At 36.9% G+C, this 16074-nt stretch overlaps 1 protein-coding gene across 1 annotated transcript in view; it reads left to right on the top strand.

The window, feature by feature from the left end:
• Positions 1-16074, top strand: part of LOC150094573 (integrin alpha-9-like) — a 670422-nt gene that overhangs the window by 543748 nt on the left and 110600 nt on the right. The gene's annotated exons all lie outside the window — the stretch shown is intronic.

Raw genomic sequence — 16074 nt, 5'->3', positions numbered from 1 at the left:
CAATGAGTTCAAGGAGTTGTATGATAGCCTTTGTTTCTTAGGGAGAGGACCTCCCCTCGATGAGTCTTGATACTTTGTGTTTCTTAGGAAGGACCTCCCACGATGAGTCTTTTGACTCCATAATAGAGGCCTGAATAATAATAATAATAATTCCCTAAGATGCAACAGTCAACTTGTTATTACCAAAGCAGATAAGGGAAAAGCTAAAGTAGTTATGAATTCAGCAAATTATAAAAGAAAAATTTCTCTTTTATTACAAGATCGTTAAACCTACTGGGAACTGGATCATAGCCCCACTAACAGGCAACTTAATATGCCTTAATAAAGTTCAACAGCATTCTCTTTATCCAAATTGCTAAAACATGACCTCTCTTTAGTAAACCCATGCTGTTCTTTGCAAAGTATAGGTTGTCTTTCAATCCATTTACATATGGAAATTGTTATCAACTTCTCTAAAGTCTTCACCACCACTCCAGAGATATTGATAGGTAGGTAGTTAGGCAATTGCTTTTTTGCAATCACTTGTATACAACAGACCTATCTTACATTCTTTTCATTTCTGTAGGATCTCTCCTGAGTTGAGACTCAAGTTATACAACCATGTCAAGGGTCTATCCAGTTTGGCTGAACATCCCTTTAGCATGTGTGATGACATCCCATCTGTCCCTATTGCCAAGTTTTTATCCATGTTATTATATAGTTACTGAACTTCCTCCTCATGTGCTTGTCTCTTCATCCACTGTATTGGTAGCCTTATTCACTATGTTGCATACACCAGGTTGATAGATGCAAAGTGAGCACTCATCTTCTTCTGACACAAGGGTACCATATGTGTTCACTAAAGTTGTTCTTCCATGTTCATTTTTTTTTTTTTTTAATTTGCAATATAATGATCAAATGAAGATCAGATCTCTCTTCTTGGTTGACTTATACCTCGTGAACAGGAGTGGAGGGGGGGGGATATGATTGACACATATAAGAAAGGTTATCAGATTGACATGAAAAAGATTCTACATAGAATGAGAGGTGAGGGGGGTTGGACAAGAGGTCATTCTTGGAAATTGAATAAGGAGGTTTTGAGCAGAGGAGTGATGAGCAGGTTCTTTACATGAGAGTGGTTGCTGAGTGGAATGCATTGCCTGAGTTTGTTGCAAATGTAGACACATTGAATCAGTTTAAGGCACATTTGGATGAGCTTTGTGTGCAATTGACTCTTTGGAGGTCAAATGTTAATATCTGTAGCCTCTTCTGCTTGTGAAAAACTGTCTTTTTTCCAAAGACCTTTATTTTAATTCTTATGCATACAAATTCTAATGCTTTATAAATCCCAAATCTGCTATAACTTAGAAGGCTGTTGTAACCTTTTGGGTGATGTATCAAAGCCTCCCCAAAAAATGCAGCTTTTTGGCTTTATAATTCTTCTATCTGGGCATTCTTCTATCTGCTGAAGTGACTATTCCCATTTCTGCACTTTTCCTTAGGCCTTTAATCACACAAGCAACTGTTAGTTATTTGTTCATTATCATCCAACTTTTTATCCTCTTTCATGCTGTTTGCCTCCATAGTTTTCTCTATAGAGGTTCTCATGAGTACTAACTTATAGTGAACAACTTCTTGTTCAAAAATATATCATTAGGCTCCCTCTGTTTTCTTAATCACATTCTCACACATAGTTTGTACTATAGGTCTGCAACTTCACATGTGTGGCTACAATTTCATTAACACTTTATTTAAATATTCGTATGGCATGAATATCAAAACATGCAGTACAATACACTTTAATAATATATAAAATTAAAAGTCAAGAGTCATTTTAAAAACCAATAAAATTAAAAGGTTACATCCATATTGGTCAGATAGTTCATAGCTTCGGGTGTAGCACTTAAAAAGTCCAATTTGTCTCCTGAATATGCTCTGAGATAACACTGAGTCACAATATGGTTCACAATTTGTCTCTGAGCTCCACAATCACAATGTGGGGATGGTCATTTACCCCATTTAAAAAGCATGTCCGCACATACACCATGACCAGTTCGTATTCTATTAAGCTGAGTCCAGGATTTTCGTGGGAGGTGTGAGCAAGCATCAAAACTTTCTTGTAATTCATTGAGAGAAAATTTTGTGATGTCATCTGTATGGCTCTCCCATTGTTCTTGCCACTTTTGCTTCAAGTCAAAGTTAGAATGTAGTAGTAGTAGTTGGGCTAATTGTAGTGGTGGATGTCTTGATCTCAATCGTCGTACACTTAAGTCTGGGAGATCTAAATGTATTGGTAGGGCTGTGTTCTCCAAGGTTTTCTTATACTCCTGTAAGAGAGCCTTGGTCCTGCACAGATTCGGTGGAACAATGTTACTAAGAGCTGGAAGCCAGTGTGTGGGCGTTGATTTAATTGTGCCAGAAATCAGTCTCATTGTATTATTTAGTTGGCTATCAACAAGTTTAACATGTGTGCTATTTAGCCACACTGGTGAGCAATATTCGGCAACAGAGAAAACTAGACCAAGAGCAGTAATCCGCAGATTATCGGCTGTTGCTCCCCATGTCGTGCCTATTAGTTTTTGTATTATGTTGTTACGGGTTCTTAACTTAGCAGAAACGTTTGTTAGGTGTTGCTTGTAAGAGAGCGTGCGGTCCAGGGTAATGCTCAAGTACTTCGGAAACTTATTGTGTCATAGTAAATATCCTTCAAAGAAGAGATGTAAAGTGACATCTGCCATGTGATTATTAAGGTGAAAGCTCGATACTTCTGTTTTGTCTGGATTGAGCTGGAGCCTCCATTTTTTATAATATTCACCCCTAGTTTTCAGATCTTGTAAGTACGTCTTCAGCCTGACTCATGTTTTTGTGTCGAATGGCAATTACAGTGTCATCAGCATAACAGAACTTGCGTGAGATGGTAACAGGCAAGTCATGTGTATAGGTTATAAAGTAAGGGTGCCAATACCGACCCTTGTGGAAGACCATTATTAAGTTTTCGTTGTCGGGACATTTTATTTCCTAATATAACTTGAAAGAAATGTTCAGTGAGCATGGAGGAAATTAAGTGTGCAGTCCGTTTACATGGGGCTAAGAAATTTGTATATAAGACCTTCATGCCATACTGTATCATAGGCTGCTGTAAAGAAGACAGCTGATGTTTTTTCTTGCTTCTGAAATCCAGCTTCTATGTATGATGTTAAAGAGAGCACTTGATCACAACAACCACGTTTTTCTCTAAGACCAGCTTGCTCAATCGGGACATGCTGCATAATTGGTATGGACAATCTGTTGTACAGAAGGCACTCTAACATTTTATAGGTGCAACTCAATAAAGAAATAGGTCTGTAACTTTTTTGCCTCCTGGGGTGGTTTTCCAGGTTTAAGAATAGCAACTATTTTTGACTTCTTAAACTGTCTAGGTAGTCGGCCAGTCAATAATATATCAGAAAAGAATTCACAGAGCCATTTTATAGTATTTGGCCCGCTATTAATCAGAAATTCAGGATGGACACCGTCGAAGCCTGGGGCCTTGCCTGCTTTGATATCTTTTATGACGGCTTTTACTTCATCTATAGTGAAGATTGAGGCATATTGTGAGAAAGCAGGGGCATTTATTTTTAAAGCTCTAAGTTCTTTCTTAACTTTCTTGGTATGTTCACGGTCCCTAGGTGCCCTTGATATATTAACAATTTGATTAGCTATTTTCTCAGGGGAGATGATTGTGCTTTTTCTTGGGTAGATTAGTTGTGGATAGTTGTTGGAGAAGATTCCAAGCTTTTCTACTTGATCGTTTGAAGTCAAGGTTTTCAACTGTATCAGTCCATTTTGTTTTTTGAGATGAGTTCAGGCTATGTAGTAATTCATCTGCTATTTCAGGATCTTCACTTTTCAGGAACTCTCTGTAGAGATGTTCACTCTCTTCATTCCATCCGGGGACATAATCTTTTCTGTAACCTCTAGGGATATATTTTTTCGCAGTTGATATGATTGCTCCTACAAATCTCTTGTACTCTGCAACTTTAGCAGGTATCCACCAAACACATTTATCCAATTCATTTGCAAAATTTCTCCAATTTGCTTTTTTAAAATTCCAACGTGGTAGTGGAAAGGTTCTTGCCATAGGTAATGTCATACCAATTTCCAGTAACACCGGTCGATGTTGACTGTGTGGGAAGTTAGAAAGTACATATCATTTTGCTGGTAATGTTTGCCCTTCTGTGTTTATTGAAACAAAACATAAGTCTGGATTAGACTCTGTTTGCCATGCTGATGATCTAAAGGTGTTTCTATCTTTGGCATCAAATACAAGGTGTATATTATTTATTTCTGCCCATTGAACGAGGGTAGTCCCCGCAGTCGTTGTTATCACGGTACTTCCATTCTTCATGATGGCTATTAAAATCACCAATCCATACTGTTGGATGTTGATAAGTAGGTATCACATCTATAGACCATGATGTTAAAGGAGGTTTATAGACATAGACTATTGTTATGTTGTGAATTTTCACACTCACAAGATGGGTATCGTTATCACATCTTGTTGTCAGGACAATAGCATTTTCTATATTTTCCTTGATATATGTTATAATGCCATAATTCCAGTGGTATGTAGCACCAATCAGAGTGTAACCAGTTATTTTTCCTCTTCTGTTAAGGTCGTCTTCATTTTCAGCATGTATTTCTTGAAGAAGCACAACGTCAATGTTATTTTCTTGTAGTATTTTGCAGAGATAGTCACATTTTGCTCTGTTAATTTCCTCGATATTCAGTTGACACATCTTAAGGCTAAATCCCAGTTTTTTGTCAGCATCATCAATAAAATTAGAAAAATCAGTATTGTTTGACTGCATGCCTTAGCCAGGAGAAAACTAAGTGTTAGACTGGCTGCTAAATTGCTCTAGCTCAATTAGCGTTACCCAGGGTGCACCACGAGGAGGCGAGCTAGATTACACCCCATTAACACTTTGAGTCCTATCGATGTAAATATACATTGATTGCACGTGAACTCAGAATCCTATTGATGTATATTTACATCGCTAAATTAAAAATTCCAAAATTAATAATATATGCTTGAAATTCATTATCAGACTATACTGTAATTAAATTTGAACCTTCAGTTTCATTATCCATGAGATTATCCAGAAGAATTATTATGGTTGATGTTTATCAATAAAAAAGAGAATTTATATTACCATATCGTAATGGCTGCCAATCGGCTGTGTTACATATAAAACAGTCCATATTTCATTATTTTACTATATATTTCTAGTAATTTTTGTGTTCTAATCATCTGCATTCTCAACATTCATATTGCAATTTTTATTTGCTATAACAGTACTGTGCTTATATATTGGACAACCCTGGTTGCAGATACTAAAAGGTAACTGAATATTACCCAAAATGTATGTATAATGTTATTACATAACATTATACATACATTTTGTATGTATAATGTTTTTGTGACACCTCCAAGGAGTCCGAAGACTCATTGTAGGAGGACACCTACTATTATACAACTGTCTCCACCACTACACCGAACCTCTACTACCAATCAATGGCATCTACCGCCCTCCACCACCACCACCACAACTAGTATTTTTTGTCTGTAAATTGCATGTGTTCTGGAGGGCTGATTTGTTTGTATGCAGGATGAAAAACCCAAGTTTCCGGGAGGAAAAAACCCTGCTATCTTCGTATGAGATCGGCTAACTCGCCTTCGATCGAAAACATCCACATAAAGATTCCTCCCGTCGCAACGAGAATCGAATTTAGGCCTATTCCAATCGAAGGGTGCAATGTACCGTCATTCTTCCAATTGTGCTATGGAGGCAATTAACATTATAATATTATAATATTATAACATAAGGCCGTAAGTTGTGTAGTGTCGGGAAGAGCTCAGGAAAGATAAGTGCTATTTTGAATAATAATTGGCAGTGTCTCATAAATTTTAGGGTTTCATTATTTATTTTTGAGAACGAAGTGTGTCTGAGTGATTTTTGGTGTGAATTCTATCAGAATTATTAGTTTAAATTGCCATTTTAAATATCACACAATGCTAGTCAGGTGGAACCACGCGAGCGTCGACTGATGCTACTAGGCGATTGCCGTGAAATTTAAGTAGCATTGCCAGCATAGACTTCTCAAAACTGATTTTATGTCTTGAGTGTAATATATATATACATGGCAGAATGTAAGAGATGTCTTTGTGGAGAGGGAGAGAATGAGCAAAATACTAGAGAAAGTATGGATTTGTCGTAAGTGCGATATATTGTTGGACCACGATACACAGAATGCGAAACTGACTGAAAAGATAGATAGTGTACATGAAAGAAACAGAAATGAAAGCTAGAGAGACTGATGGATGAAAGAATGCATGAATGTAGAAGTTAAAGTTACGAAAAACCGAAATGAAACAAAAACAGGAGAAACTGAGGGAGTGAAAGAATCCAAGGATGTAGAAGCAAAAGTTAGTGATAAGGGGAGGGTGAAAGAAAGTATGAATGAGGAAAAGGAAGTAAAGTGCAGCCGAACGAGAGGTAGCGAGATAGAGAGTGAAATTGTTGGAATGCAAGATTTAATGAAACAGATATTGGAAATGAAAAATGAAAATAAGTTGAGTGATGTTAGGCATCTAATGGAAACTAATGAAAGTGTGCGCAAGAGAACAGAATGAAAGAAAAACAGAGTATAAGAGGTAATGAGCAATTCCAGGATAGCAGTATATGGAGACTCCATAATTAGAAGGCTAGTTAATGACAGAGTCCATAAGGTCTGCTATCTGGGTGGGAGAATGAGTAAGATAATTAAGGCATTGGACATTAGGAAGAAACGAGTGAGAGTTAGTTGTGATTCTAGGGGTTAATGATCTAACTGGATATAAGAAGAATGTGAGGACAAATATCAGGAGACTATTAAGAAGAGTGAAAGATAACAGTGTAGTAGGAAAGGTTGTCAGCATGTTACCCAGGTATCATGATGATAAGTTGCGACAGAGAGCCAAAATCATGAATGGTATGCTGGTGGAGCTGTGTGAGGAGAAGGGAGTGGAGTTTGTGAATGTATGGCATGTGTTTGAGAGAAGAATGAAATTATATAGGTGTGATGGGTTGCATTTAAATGGTTTTGGAGTGAGTGATGGAGAAAGTGTTGCTGCATGAAAGTGTAGTGTGTGATGCATATCAGAAGGAAGAGATGAAGAGAAAAATCAGGAGAGTGATACTGAAGAGACAGAAGTGCTTGGCAATGGAAACAGTAGAGAGGAACAGGGAAATGGGGGGGGAGCTCGGGTGGACAGGGAGATATGGCATAGAGAGAAAGTGAATGTTGAAACTGGCAGTGAATGTGTGTATTAAGATGGAGTATATTGCAATGTGGGTGGAGAAGTGGAGACTGAGCAGGTATATGTGGTAAGCGGTGATAAAAGTGATTTGACAGGTGTAGTGGGGAAATTACAACCAACATATGACTTGGATAGGACTGGCTATAGTCCTAAAAATGAACTGTTGTGTTTGTTTACAAATGCCAGACGTATCAGAAATAAAGGGGATGAAATGGTTCCAGTGATTGAGTTCATTTGCCCCCAAATCATTGGAATAAGTGAAACATGGTTGAATGAAGATGATATCGTAACGGAAATAGAAATGAAAGGGTACAGTATTTTTCATGAGGATAGAAAGGGCAGGAAGGGATGGGGAGTGCTGCTGATGATAGCAGGGAAATTAAGTCTGTTAGTGGCAATGGTTATGAGGCAGTGTGGTGTAATGTGGAGGTTGAGTGGAAGACATATTTAGTTGGATGTTGCTATAGGCCTGGGAATGTTGAAGGTGGTGATGAAGAAATGTATAAACAACTTGGATTAGTGAACAAAGGAAGGGTAATTATTATACTGGTATAGATTGGAATGAAGAGATAGGAATAAGGAAAATGAATTTCTCGAATTCTTGAGAGATAACTATCTCAGGAAGCACATAAAGAAAGGCATGCGAGGATCAAGAGTTCTAGATCTCTATCATTTCATCAGAGGATGTAATTGTTAGAGAGGTTTCGCATTTCCTCCACTTGGTGAAAGTGATCATGAAGTAATCACCTGTGTTGTGGCTAGTCATATACAGACTTTTGCAAGGAAAGGATATATGTGGAATTATACGGCTGTTGATTATGACAAGCTTATGAGACAACTTCAAGCTATTACATGGAACGAGGAGTTGAGCGGTAAGGAAATAAATGCTTCATTTACAAAGAAATAAATAACGGCATCAATATACGAATGTATCCCAAAGGCCAAAAAGTTGAATAAGGTAGTTGTAAAATGGATGAATGTAGAGCTTAACATGAAATCTGGAAAGAAAGTACTTTGGAGGAAGTACAAGATGAATAATGGTAATTAGTCACATGAAGAATATAAAGAACATGCCAGGTGAGTGGCCCAAGTAGTAAGGAAAAAGTAAACAAAAAGTAAAGTATGAGCAGGAATTGACAAATCTGTAAAGAAAAAGCCTAGAGAGTTTTTTTTTAGATATGTGGCAAGTAGAAGGAAGAATGATCATGGAAAGATGAAGTTAAGGGATGAAAGCAGTAGAATAGTAACTGCAGCAGAAGACATTGTTGAGTATTCGGTGATCAATTTATAAAGGTGTTTCATCCTAATCAGCATGGAATCATGAGGTACTTAAGTGTAGAGGACATAGGAGAGGATAGCTTAATTGTGAGTGAGCAGGAGGTAATTGAGGAAATAAATAACCTTGATGTTAATAAAGTGATAGGATTTGATGACATATCACCATGCATCTTAACCACCTTACCAGCCATTATGGATTAAATACGCATCCTCATACACTTCGCATCTATCATATATTTCAATGTAACATCAATGGTATTACAATTTTAATATGCACTTCACATCCATGGTAACTTTGACATCTATAGACGTCTTGACTGGTGGCATGGTTAAGGGAATGATCCAGGGAACTGGTAGTAGCATTGGCATGCCTATTTAATAAGAGATTTGCAACAGCACAGGTTCCAAGGAAGGAGGATAAAATTGTTCCACTGCATAAAGGCAGTGATAAGGCTGTACCTTTAAATTATAAGCCGATCTGTATATCTGGAGTTGTGAAGGTCCTGGAGAGATTGGTGAGAAGTAGGATTCAGAAATGGGTTGATAGCAGCAGTATTGTCTGTGGTTATCAGCATGGGTTTGTTAAGAGGAGATCATGTTTCACTAACTTACTTATATACTATAACAAGGTGACAAATACCTTGGATAAGGGAGATGCATATACAGTGGTACTTGGATTTTGCAAAGGCTTTTGATAGACTGCCACATGACAAGCTCTTAATTAAATTGAAAGAGATGGGATTGGATAACAGACTTCTGCGTTGGATCAGTGACTGGCTGTCGAATATGTATCAGAAAGTTGTATACGGGGGATGCCGTATCTCAAAAGAGAAAGGTCACCAGTGGTGTGTCGCAGAGGTCAGTTTTGACATCATTGTTGTTCAATTTGTATGTTAATGATATTGGGTTGAGTTTAACTAGTGATATCCAGCTGTTTGTGGGTGATGCAAAACTGGGGAGAGCAATGCACAGTCAGGCTGATGTTAATGCTTTACAAGAGGACTTGAATAGATTGCATGAATGGTCAGGTAAGTGGAACTATCAGTTCAATGTTGCCAAGTGTATGGTTTTTGAGATTTGTTAACAACAATGGGATGCAAAGTATACACTTGGTGGTAAAACTTTAACAGAAGTAGAGGAGATGAGAGATCTAGGTGTGATGGTGGACAAGAACCTGAAATTCAGGGGCCACATTGCACAAGTTGTGAAGATATCACATCAAATAATGGCAATGATGCAGAGAACCCTGACATGCAGAAATAGGGAGGTCATGATTCCATTGTATAAGGCCTTGATCAGGCCTCATGGATTATTGTGCACAGATTTGGTTGCCAGGTTTTCATGGTGATGAGGATATGTTGATAATGGTACAGAGAAGATTCACAAAGATAATCAATGGTCTTTGTAATGAATGGAGTATGAGGATAGATTGAGAGAATGTAAATTGCAGACCTTGTGGATAGGAGGAAAGAGGGGAGGGATACGATTGAGACTTATAAGCTTGTCAGCGGTTGTTATCAGGTAGACATGGAAGAGCTTTTTCATAGAATGGGAGAGGCCATTGCTAGAAACTGTATAAGGAGGGTGTGAGCAAAGGAGTGATAAGCAGGTTCTTTGCATGAAGTGTGGTTGGGGAATGCCTTGCTGGAGTGTGTTGTGGATGTGGGCACATTTAATCAGTTTAAGACGTGGTTGGATGAGCATTGTATACAATAGTGAGTACCTCCCCTGATGAGTCTCTGACTCCATGGAGGTCAAATGTTATAATAATAATAGTAATATGTCTTGCATTTCAAAAACTGAATGGCCTAATTCCATATTTACCACTTGACTTTTGTGGCCACTAGTGGATAATTATAGTGATGTGTACATCCGTATGTAAAATGATATTTTCATCATAATAATAACACACATAAATTTTATTTATAATTTTCATTATAAATGTAACATCTAAGCAGCATTTCAACTGAATTTGTTGAATTTTAAATAATAGAGAAGTAAATATAAGTAGAAACTAAAAAAAATTAACTTTTTTTTTAGTTTCTTAAATTTCTTGCAACCCATTTCTGGAGCCCATACCACATGTATAACTAAAATTTTTGTTCCAATTAATTGTCAAAGATGCTAACTAAAAGACAAAAAAATAATTATTTGGATATTCCATAAAAATACTGCACAGCAGTGTTTTAAATAGAGCTAAAAATGGTCAGGATACAGGGTTCTTTAATTCACAGTAGGTCTAGGGCTCAAAGTATTAAAGTACTTGTGTTTATTTTATTAAATATAGTATCATAATTTTAATAACGATGTATTCTGTTTTAGGAAATCTTGTTATACTAATATATAATGAATCATTAAATGGAATGCTGTGTTGAATTAAATTGTAACTATAAATGCACAACTGCTTCATAAAATATGTAGGCAGTGCATAAATTTTAGTTCTATAAATACAACAGAAAAGTGTTTAGTTTGTTTAGTTTTAATTGAAAATGACCTTGTATTAAGAGGCAGAAAAAATAAAATTCTTTTTTGATGTAATTAATTACTTAATTACATTAATCCTGGTGCAGAGCTGACTACTACCGGGGGGTGTTCCCAGGTGGAGGATCGGGGAACAGCCTTCAGATATGGAGGCTAGCTGAGATATAAGCAGAGTTCTGGTGAATAAGCAGCCATGGACCAACAGTGGCTGAGCTATCAGGGCGTGGGGGGAGCAGAAGCGGTAACTCTGTCTCACTTAAAACCTCACAAAGCCCAATGACAACTCGGTGACATGGCAAGTAGTGCTGCCATTAAATAGGCACCTGCTGGGGCCTCTGAGAGTGGGAAACAGCATTGTCAGTACTGACACAAAGTTGAAGCCAAATGATGATGGAAAAGCTTGTGATCAGAGATTTGCAGATGGCAATATGATTATGTTGTGTATGTCTGTAATACTGCGGAGCAGAAAGCAAATGGAGAAACTACTGCTCTACCTTATCTCCAGAACAACCACCATGGCGAGCAAACTCTTACAATTGGCCCCGAGGTCCTGGTGTCCCTTAAATGGGACATGGGTGCAAAGAATCTCCGGGCTCAAAAGGGTGTCCACTTTTAAAATCGCAACTTAGAATGTCAGAACTTTATATGAAGCTGGCAAATTAAGAAATGCCACAAGAGAAATGAAAAGGCTGGGCGTACAGATTTTGGGAATTTGCGAAACAAGATGGCCAGGATCTGGAAAGTGTCAACAAAATAATATGACAATGTATTACTCTGGGAATGATGAGAACAAACATTGACATGATGTAGCTGTAATAGTTGATGAAGAAATCAATAAATCAGTAATAAATTGGATCCCATTCTCTGAAAGGATAATGCTGTTACAACTTAAAGGAAACCCCATTGATATAAATATCATCCAAGCTTATGCACCCACAGCTGACAAAAGTGAAGACGATGTTGAATAGTTTTATGAACACCTGAAAGAGATTAAAAACCTAACAAAGAAACATGATATAAACATAGTGATGGGTGACTTCGATGCAAAAGTGGGCAGAGGGGGGGGGGAGAGAAATTGTTGGAGAATATGGCTTAGGCACCAGAAATGACAGAAGAGATCGCCTTTTCCAGTTCTGTCAGGAAGAAGATCTAACTATAGCAAATACCTGGTTTAAACTTCCACCCAGAAGACTGTACACTTGGAAATCGCCTCAAGATAACCGACATAACATTGTCAGAAAACAAATTGATTACATACTGATAAAAGATTCCATAGTAGTATAAAGAGTGCAAAGACTTATCCCGGAGCAGATTAAAATCAGCTAAAAAATCACAAAAGCAAATTGATGTAGAAAAATTAAAGGACTCGAAGATAAATAAAAATGCCAAGACACAGCTTAACCTGCGATTACAACAGATTAACATAGAAGAAAATAAAAGAGTGGAATCTATTTGGAATAGCTTAAAGAATGCCATCATAACAACAAGTATTGAAGAAGTAGGTTATGTGAATAATGTAAAACAACAGGAATGGATGACAAATGAGATTCTTTCTCTTATTGATACAAGAAGAACGTACAAAAAACAAAGACCTAGCCAGATATACAGAAACACATAACGTCCATAAAGAAAAAAATAAAAGAAGCCAAGGAAAATTGGATGAAAAACTTATGTACTGAGATTGAACTACTTCAGAAGAAACATAATTTCAATCTGTATAAGAAAATCAATGAAATTTCCAGAAAACTCAGAAAAAAAGCAAACAGTGTCTCTAAGAGACGATAGTGGAAAAATAGTTCTAGAGGAAGAGAATAAAGCACAGATTTGGATAAAATATGTAACAGAACTTTTCAATGATACTAGACAGAAGCCTATAAATATAAAAGATAACATTCAAGGACCAGCAATTATGAAATGTGAAATAGAGAATGTTATAAGATCAAGTAAAACAGGAAAAGTCAGTGGACCAGATGGTGTACAAATGGAATTTTTAAAATTAATAGAACCAGATAACATCAAGCTTCTTGAAAAACTATTTAATAAAATATATGAAAGTGATGAATTTCCATCAGATTGGCTGAAATCTACATTTATCACTATCCCAAAGAAATCCAAAGTGAATTCCTGTGGCAACTTCTGACTTATTAGTCTAATGAGCCAAACATTAAAAATATTCTTGAAAGTAATTCATAATCGTATTTATAGAAAAAGTGAAGAAACTCTAAGTGAAATGCAGTTCGGCTTTCAGAATGGTTTTGGTACTAGAGAGGCCCTTTTCTGTGCCCAAATATTGATACAAAATGCATAGAAAAACAGAAATCTGTCCTTATGCATTTCATAGATTTTGAAAAAGCATTCGACAAAGTCAGACACACTAACTTGATAGAAGTCTTTCAACAAATAGGGCTAGACGAACAAGACATAAGACTAATAAGAAATCTGTATTGGAATCAGTCAACTACCATTCAATTAGACAACATTACCACCAGTAATATTAATATCAAAAGAGGAGTGAGACAAGGATGCATGCTCTCACCACTCTTGTTCAACATATGCACAGAGGTAATCTTTAAAAAGGCATTGGAAGAATGTCCAGAGGGAATCACAATAAATGGAAAGATTGTTAACAACCTACGATATGCAGATGACACCGTGATAATTACAGATAACATTATGGATCTCCAAAAACTCATTGACAGTATACATAGAAAGCCAAAGAATGGGAATAAATATAAACATCAACAAGACAAAATACATGGTCATCAGCAAACATCCAACCTCATCAATGAAACTGACACTCAATGGGAAAAATATTGATCAAGTGTCAAGATATAAATATTTTGGTTGCTGGCTTAATGAAATGTGGGATCCTGAAATAGATATAAAGACAAGGATTGAAGTTGCACGGCAGTCCTTCATGAAAATGAGAACATTATTCTGCAATAAAGACCTAAATATGGAAGTCAAATGCTAAAATGCTACGTGTGGTCTATTCTGCTCTATGGAGTTGAAACATGGACATTGAAGGTGACAGCCATCAAGAAAATGGAAGCCTTTGAGATGTGGCTTACATAAGAATGCTAAAGATATCATGGACAGAAAAAATTACCAATGAAAATATCTTAAAATCCATTGGCAAAGCTAAAGATCTTGTACAAATAATCAAGAAAAGAGAAACATATCTTGGCCACATCATGAGAAACAGCAAATACCAACTTCTACAAACTATTTTGGTAGGAAGAATTGATGGCAAAGGAACTAGAAGAAGAAAAAGATTATCATGATTTGACAACATCAAGACATGGACAGGAAAGAGCAGCACACAACTGTTCCAATTAACGCAAGAATGCAGTTTGTTCGCCAAGATGGTCGCTGACCTTCGATAGAAGATAGCACCATAAGAAGAAGAAGAATTACTTAATTTTCAGTTCTGTAAGATGGTGACAATAAATAAGAAAGAAAAGAATAAAGTTAGAGGGTACCAGTATCTTGGGGGAGGGGGATACATTATGGAAATTTAAAGGAGTACTATAATGGCACACCTCAGACAGAAGGAAAAGTGAAAAATATAAATTTAATGTAGTTGATTTGAAATATCAAAATATCTTATGTTATTTGAAACTGAAATTGCTTTTTTTTTTAAATTTGAAAAAAAATCTAAAAAAATGTTATACAAAATTAGAATGTTTTAGAGACCACATGATGACAGCACTTGCTAGCCGCTTCTTCACTTCTACCAATTAATTAGTGATAGCTTTGGTTTGGTTCAGCTATCTCTGATTTGGCTACCAGTGGATATTGAACTGCCCACTCAGTCTCCAAAAGTTATATAAGGCTAAAATGGCCTCGCCTACTCCCTATATGGGAACAAAAAGGCATTAGCTAATTTTTTTTTTTGTTTATTTTGAATGATAGTTTATGTACAATTGGTTGCCAGTTTATTAGGTGTACTCCCATCACTCATAGAATTCACCACTTCATGTGCCCGGTGCCTTCAGATTTTTCGAGAGGGAGCGATGACAAGGGACCATCCCTGGAAGTTACAAAAGGAAGCTATGAGCAAGAGGGTGAGGAGTGGTTTCTTTGCATGGAGGGTGGTCGAACCATGGAATGCATTGCCTGATAGAGGGGTTAGAGCATGGACAGTCAATGAGTTCAAGGAGTGGTATGATAGACTTTGTTTCACAAGAAGGACCTCCCACTGAGTCTTTTGGCTCCATGAAGGCCTGAATAATAATAATATATCAGTATTTCACAAACTTCAGTCCATTAGTACCACTTGTGTGTGTAGAGAATACCATGTATGGTTCAAGAACTAGAAAACATTCAGCATACCTGGCTGGAGATAAGAGAGGCCAGTGGAGAATTACAAAATATTATTCAGTGTAACAAATGGTTCAAATGGCAGCATAATAGTTGGCAAAGGATACTTTATAATGCATAAAGTAGCAGATGCTAAACTACTGTGGGCACATTGACCAAACAGCTGTTTATGCTCAGGACATTTGAAGAGTGGAAAACGATAACTGAGTCTGATGAATTCTGGTTTTGGTTTTTTCATCCTGATAGCAGGAACAGAGTGGCAAAACAGAAAAATGAATAATGGATCCACTGCACTAATTTCAAAAACTGTGTGCTAGTGGTGGTGGTGAGAAAGGGGGGGAAAGAATTTACTTAGCACATGTTAGGCTCCTGATAATGGTGGAGCAAAGTTCAGGTACCATGTTCTACTTGAACAATTTTACTAATGAGGTCCATCTGATAATTGTCACTTCCAATAGCAAAATGCAATGTTTGCAAATGACAAATCATTTTGGAATGGATCCAGGAGTGTGACGAGGAAAGAGGACTGCAGCATACTTTATTGGCCTACTTAGTCATCAGGTCTTAATCCAATTAAATAGTTGTGGGGTGTAGTGAAACGATCTATTCATGGAAAGGATCTATTACAGTGCCATTCCGAGACAACTACACAATGTGATCACATCATCATATAC

The sequence above is a fragment of the Typopeltis vanoorti genome, chromosome 22 (genome assembly GCF_054136105.1).
Source record: "Typopeltis vanoorti isolate ZY-2024b chromosome 22, IOZ_Tvanoo_1.0, whole genome shotgun sequence".
NCBI lineage: Eukaryota > Metazoa > Arthropoda > Arachnida > Uropygi > Thelyphonidae > Typopeltis > Typopeltis vanoorti.
Note: the sequence above shows the minus strand (reverse complement) of the source record. Positions and strands in the feature narration are given on the sequence as shown.